We start from the raw sequence: 7,640 nt of genomic DNA, 5'->3' as shown, positions 1-7,640 counted from the left end.
ATGTTGTGGGGTTGTTAACCAATGTCATAGAACAATATGTGTACTAGTGTTTCATGAGAAACTTTGTTATGTAAACCTTCATCTAAAGTACAATTAAAAAAATGAAATCCTTGATAATTTCAATCTTTTCTCTGTTTATCATGATGTTGCTATTGGTCCAGATTTACTGGCCTAAAGGAGACCGGAGAAACCCCTAGAGTAAACCTTCATCTAAAGTGAGAATAGCAGCACAACTGGAAGAATGTAATTGATGTCACTGAATTGTGCATGTAGAAATTTTTGAAATGGTGTAACTTTGGCTATGTATATTCTCACCACAAAAAAAAAAAAGTCAAGAAGGGAGTGTGTTGACATGTCGTGGGGTTGTTAACCAATGTCATAAAACAATATGTGTAATGACTGTTCAATGAGAAACTATTTGTTCTGTAAACCTTCACCTAAAGTACAATTAAAAAAAGATGCTACAATGAAAAAAAAAAAAACCCATATAATGAAACTAAGTTTGCCACTTAAAATGATTTCAATGTTTCTGCCTGTTGAGTAAAATATGAATTTGGAACTTCTGTGAGAAAAGCCTGTGACCTTCAATTGATTTAGCAAATTCAAAGTTTAAAAATTCTGGGACTCTAGTCAAGAATAGGATTTGATAACTATTAACCCGCTGATTTTATAATTGAAAATGTTGTCATTTAAACATGTATTTAATGCCTTTATTTTGGTTATATGTTATTAACACATATAGCAAACCATTACCTTTTACAGATTTTTATTAAGTATTTTATTAAGTATTGCTTAAAGTTTATTATGTAAAGAACACTGCACTAGATACTGCAGTCAAATATTTTTTGCCACCCGAAATAATAATCAGCCTAATAGAAAAGATGGGAGAAGGGAAAATATGGGTGCATGCCAGAGAGCCAAAATTAAAGCAAAACCCAACAAAACAGAACTTCCATACTAGCTAAACAATTAATGTCAATTGTAAAGTACACCAGATTCTTGAAGAAGTTGTAAGAGTGTTTTTGTGAGTAGCCCAGTCAAAACCTGTGGTTATTGTATAAGTGATCTTATTTGCTCTTACTTATGAAAGGTCAGGGAATATACCTTTCTAAGTTTATTGTACTTTTGATCCATGGAAATAACTTCAGATGTTTGTGGTGCATTGGATGGTACTCCTTAATTAAAAAAAAAATCCACTTCTACCTTTAAAATTACAGTAACACCTCATTTATCCATCTGAAATTAACAGTGGGCAAGATAACATTTGAGTAAGTGGATAGACTGCTCAAGTTTATATATTAATAAAAGGGAAATTGAATTATACAAACATGTAATTTTCTAGGTAACCAAAACCTAGTCCTTTAAGCACTGAAATATTTTTATTGAAGCTATTTTAATGAAAACTTTTATTGACTATCTTCTGTTTTGATTCATTAACCAGTGCATAATAACTAACCAACAATTTTATAGTACTTTACAGTTCACTGAGTTCTTTTCACATAAAATATCTCATTTAGTTTCTCCAACAAAGCTATGAGTTAGGTGGTAGTGTTATATCCGCGTTTCAAGGATGATAAATCTGAGTGACCTATCTAATTTGACAAGGATCACACAACCAGTAGTAATGAATTAGGACTAAAATCCAAAACTGCTGATTCTAAATCCCAACGTAATTTAAACTTTTCTTAATTTTTCAGAGCATCAGTTATTGTTCTGTTTAGTTATACAGTGACGCACTTGGAATATAACGACGTTCCTTGCAGATTACTGTTTCCTCAGGTGACACGCAGATGAAGAATTTGCTTTTAGAAGCTCGGTTTGCAAGATAATTGCATATCTTTAAATATTAGAATCAAACTCATTGCAGAGAGATGCTTACACTAAGAGAAGAAAGTAGAACCTAAGCCAACTGCAGGGCCAGCAAACACCCACTCACTCTGGGACCATATGCTTACTGAGTGGAAGGGTGGGCAGATCCCCAGCATTATTTAAATCAAATCAATCTCCAATACATCAATCAATCTCTCTTTCTCCCTGCCCCCACATATAGGTGATCTCCTATAAGCTAAACGATGTATGATGAGACTTCACCATATGTTGAACTGTTGTCCCTTCACTAAATAACCAAGATTACTATATTTTCTAGTTATCTGCTTTTATGTGTAATGTTTCCTCCCTATCAGCTGTTACTACCTTCAGTTATGAGCATGGTTACTTCTAGTTGCACTTAATATTCTGTCATTTTGAAGGAACTAGAACTTCGCAGAGGAACCAAGAGACCAAATAGATTAAATTGATAGCTTTTTAAAGGGTTTAACTGCCACTGTTTAGGCTCTAGTGTCAGGACTGAAAAATACCTACCACATGTCGTGACTTCCAGTGGTGATTTTCCTCATTGATCAGAGGCATTTTTTGCTTGCTTTTGGGCTCAAGGCTTATTTTTTAATGAATTGTTCTCAGTTATGTGCTAGTAAATGTTTAACAACTTGCCTTCTGGGTGGAAAAAAATAAAATCCCTGATTTCACATGATGCCAGATACCATACCTGATTTCACATGATGTCACATACAATAGACATAAATAACCTCAAGAGCATAGACAGTGGTTAACTGTGCCACCCAGAGACCCTAAATTAGGAAGGAATGAGCTTTTAGTATCTGCTACTTTAGTTTTTAATATAGTTTACTTAATTTAAGTTTACATAATTTAATTCTTGTTAATGGTCCTGTTTGACAACCAATTTGCACAATTCCTGAAAAGGTAGTATCTCTACTCCTGTTTTCTTTCTTGCTTGTATCCTTCTAAAATATATAGTATCATTTATAAGCATATTTTAAATTTATAATTATTACAAAAAAAAAAAAAAACAACAAAACCCAAACCCATTGCCATCAAGTGGATTCCGACTCATAGTGACTCTATAGGACGGAGTAGAACTGCCCTGTAGGGTTTCCAAGGAGTGGCTGGTGGATTCGAACTGCTGTCCTTTTGGTTAGCAGCTGAGCTCTTAATCACTGCACCACCAGGGCTCCATTGTGCTTTAAAGATTATGTTTCTTACCTTCTATTAAATGTATATATGTATTTTTAAGATCCATCCATATTGTTGTATATACACATAGTCTGTTGCTTTAAACTACTGCATAATATTTCTTAGCATGCATCCATCACATTCAAGTTGTCCATTTCCGTAGCAGAGACACCAGGAGCCTTGATGGTGCAATGTTTAAGTGCTCAGCTGCTAACCAAAAGGTTGACTGTTTGAACCCATCAGTGGCTTCACAATAGAAAAGACCTAGTGACCTGCTCCTGTAAAGATTACAGCCTGGGAAACCCTATGGGGCAGTTCTACTCTGTCCTATAGAGTCGCTATGAGTTGGAATCGACTCGAAGGCACACAACAGCATAAACATCATGTTGGTTTTAAATATCCACAATGTAGCAACAAACTTTCTTATACACCGTAGTTCCATTAGGGTCCTGAGTGAAAACTTCTCTGGCATACATATATGCAGGAATAGGATCAGTAGAGTTTTTGTCTTTGTTTTTTTTGTTTTGTAGTACATATGCCCACATTTCTACCTGGCAACAACCAGTCAAAACTGAAGTTGTCGCTCTCTGATTTGGGAAAGCCTTGTTCTTCCCATAGCTGCCACCTAGCCCCGTAAGGATCTGAGTTTGTGACCCTGGTCTAGGAGAACGGCTTTTCAAACATGGTCTGGTTAATAGAAGCCTAATAAAATGTTTACAAACCTGGAGAATTACATGGGATCTTTCGAATCCTCGATAAGAAGTCGTTAATGATATATAACTCACATTGTGGTCAAATTGAGACTAGGAAAATTCAATTATTCTTTTCTCCTTTCTTTCATTTAAATAGCCATTTTTTTAATTTGATTCAGTTCAGGTATATTTACTGAGTAGCTATTATATAGGACACACTGGACTGGGTCTAAAAGAGAATACCGTACAAGGAATAGGAGACTCAGTACCTGCTCTGAAAGGCTCAGTCTATCTGGAAAGACATACATTGTTGTTAGGTGCTGTCGAGTTGGTTCTGACTCATAGCGACTCTATGTACAACAGAAGAAAACACTGCCCAGCCCTCTACCATTCTCACAATTTTTGCTATGTTTGAGCTCATTATTGCAGCCACTCTGTCAGCCCATCTCGTGGAAAGACGTATACTGATAACTATAATATAGGGGAGACTTAAAGAAGCACCCTGTTAGAAAGTTTCTTTTCAGCACTTCCTAGCTAAAATCTCAGCTACCACAGACAGGAAAAATACAGAGATTGAGCGAGACACACACACACCCCTCTACCTTCCTCCACATGGCCAAAGCCTTCAGTAGTCCGGTCCTGACCACCTCTCATATTGAAACATTAGTCTCCCAGCTCTTGCCTCTGCTCCCTTCTGATAAGGCCTCCACACTCCAAAACACAAATCTTATCACATCACTCCCCTGCTCTAAACACTTCATCCACTCTCTGGTTTTAGGAGAGAATCCAATAATCTCGCATGACAAGACCTTGATCAACTGCCCTTGGATCTGGCCTAGCAATTTTGTATCTTTTCATATAAACTCTATAGTCCAGATAACCAGGCCAAACTCTGCATTTTCTTAAGAAGTCTGATGCCTCTTGTCTCTGTGCCTTTGAACATCTCTTCCATCTCTCTGGAATACCCTTTCTGCACCTGCCACCCAAACTTTACCTTTCTAAGCTTTTCTGGATAACCTACTTACTGATCTCTCTAGGCAGAGTTAAACTGTTTCCCTAATATGTCTTGTTGAAACCATATTATTACATAAAAACACAGCTGTAATTTATTCACATGTCTGTTTTCTCCACAAGGCTGTGAATGCTTATTGTTGTTGTGTGCCGTTGAGTCGATTTTCAACTCATAGCAGCCCCACATGACAGAGTAGAACTGCCCCATAGGATTTTCTTGGCTGTAATCTTTACAGAAGCAGATGGCAGGTCTTTCTCCCACAGAGCCACTGAGTGGGTTTGAACTGCTAACTTTTATGTCAGCAGCGAACGCTTAACCATTGTGCCACCAGGATTCCTGAGAATGCTTAGAGAGTCTTACTTTCATCTTTGTAACCCCAGTAACTGGCACAAAGGCTGACACACAGCAGCAGTGAAATTTTTTCCATCAATGAATGAATGTTTTCATTAAAATGATTCGCATTAATGATTAGCATTAAAAAGCACAACCTTTCTACAAAACATCGTGGTTATTAGGTTAGGTTCATGTCATCCCTATTTACTCAATAGCTATTTAAAGAATTTGTAGTTGCTGGTTTTTCTACTCTGGTTCTTCAGTCTAGAAATGCAACTTCTGTTTATTTATTATAGGTAAATCCAACATCAGTAAATTTATTTGTACTTCTCACAACATAAGCATAGGAATTTAAAACTGTATAACTCTGCTATTTACCATCAGTAGGCACTAGTATAATTTTCCAAGAGTAGTGCTACTGTATTAGGTAATGCTAGTCATTCTAACAAATACATTCAAAATTTCAGTGGCTTAAAACAATAAGTGTATTTTTCTCACTCATGTGATAATCCAGTGTATGTTTTCCTGGTCAGGCAGCTTTTCTGCGTATGCTATTTCAGGAATCCAGGTTCTTTCTGTCTTATGACTCTGTCATTCCCTTAGCACCCTTTCTTAACTTGGATTCCTCAAAAGAATTAAGCCCTATAGAAAATGATATAAGGTTCTATTTTCTTAATTTTCCCAGGGAAAATACATATCTAGTCCATTCTAGAAGCTTAAGTAGTTCACTACATACAAGAAATGCCTTAGGCAACCCCGAGAGTATGGCCCCCAGACACCCTTTTAGCTCAGTGGTGAAGTCATTTCCGAGGTTCACCGTTCAGCCGGGGAGTGGACAGCCCCATAAAACCAAATGGGACTAATGAGGCACAGCCGTCCAGGGACAAGGGCCAGAAGGCAGAAGGGGACAGGAAAGCTGGTGATAGGGAACCCAGGGTTGAGTAAGGATAGTGTTGATGCGTTGTGAGATTGTTAACCATTGTCATAGGGCAACATGTGTACTAACTGTTTAATGAGAAACTATTTTGTTCTGTAAGCCTTCATCTAAAGTGAGAATAGCAGCACAATTGGAAGAGCATAGTCGATGTCACTGAACTGTGCATGTAGAAATTTTTGAAATGGTATATCTTTGGCTATGTGTATTTTCACCAAAAAAAAAAGGTTGAGAATTTAGGGGGTTAATATGTTGTGGGGTTGTTAACCAATGTCATAAAACAACATGTGTACTGCTGTTTCATGAGAAACGATTTGTTCTGTAAGCCTTCACCTGAAGTACAATAAAAAAAAAATGCCTTAGGCTATGGTCCTAGACAAACACCATCAGCCTCACCTGGGAAATTGTTAGTAATGCAAATTATCAGGCCCTACTCAAGACCCGTAAGGAGCCCTGGTGGTGCAATGGTTAAGTGCTGGGCTACTAACTGAAATGCTGGCAGTCCAACCCACACGCCCCCCAGTGACTTGGCAGTAGAAAGACCTGGCGATTTACTCCCATAAAGATTACAGCCAAGAAAACCTTCTGGGGCAGTTCTACACTGTCACATGGGATCACTATTAGTCAAAATCAATTCGGCAGCACCTAACAACAACAGCAACTCAAGACCTACTGAATCCAAAACTCTCGAACCAGGACCCAACAGTCAGTAGTTTAACAAGGTCTGCAGGTGATTTTGATGATCTTAAATTAGAAGAACCACTACTCTAGGCCATTAGGGCTTAATTCTCTCTTAGAACCTGTTGAGGAGGGTTGCCTGAGAGCCTTGTGGTTCTCTGCTTCAGGCTAGTGGGGAGGGAAAGAAAGAGTGGAGATACCTCACTCATGTTTTAAACACCTCAGCCCAGAATTGACAGACAACACATCTGCTCGCATTCTACTGCAAGAATTAATCACATGCCCATTCCATGGTGTGCTAGTGCCAGCTTATGTCAGGTTATGAGGGACTATTGTTAAATTTTCATGAATTTTGTGAGCCATTTGACATTATGTTGGTAGCTTGAAATTGGCCATGGTGTATTTACACTGCAGAAATTGGAAAACACTAAAATTAGGGTTTTTTTTTCCCCAAAAGAGCTAGTTGGTAAACAAGTGCCCTCACACCAATGCCTTATCTAAAGCAAGATGGTCTAGGAAATATGGTCCTTGGCTTAATAACTAGCTTCAGAAAAAAACCAACAATCAGAAAGGGAAGGCAAGAGTTTTTGATAGATGTATGAATCACTATCTCTTCTCAACCTACTCATGGCCAGCCAAGAACATTCATTTCTGAGCTCAACAAAGTTAAGGCCCAAGTCCCTGGCCATGGAATATCCTTTTTCAAAGTAGAAACTCATTGACTCATATGGAAATTCAGGCTCTACCTTACGTTTTATTACCATCGTTGTTTAAGTTAGTGATTTCCCACCCTTGCTATTGCACTTCAGAATTACCTCAGGAAATTAAAAAAATAAAGATGTGTGAGCCCCTGTCACAGGTTCTGTGGGAAGCAGACTCTAAGGTGGAGTTGAGTCTACAGGATACTTATTAGGGAATGTCTTTGGGATCTACACCTGTGGAAAGGAGGAAGCGGCCGCAT

The 7,640-nt window shown here is 37.9% G+C and overlaps 1 protein-coding gene across 1 annotated transcript in view; it reads left to right on the top strand.

The window, feature by feature from the left end:
• Positions 1 to 7,640, top strand: part of DMD (dystrophin) — a 2,372,918-nt gene that overhangs the window by 1,590,673 nt on the left and 774,605 nt on the right. The gene's annotated exons all lie outside the window — the stretch shown is intronic.

Source organism: Trichechus manatus, unplaced genomic scaffold, assembly GCF_000243295.1.
Source record: "Trichechus manatus latirostris isolate Lorelei unplaced genomic scaffold, TriManLat1.0 scaffold00159, whole genome shotgun sequence".
NCBI classification, from domain to species: domain Eukaryota; kingdom Metazoa; phylum Chordata; class Mammalia; order Sirenia; family Trichechidae; genus Trichechus; species Trichechus manatus.
The sequence above is the reverse complement of the archived record's forward strand: the minus strand, read 5'-3'. Positions and strand labels throughout refer to the sequence as shown.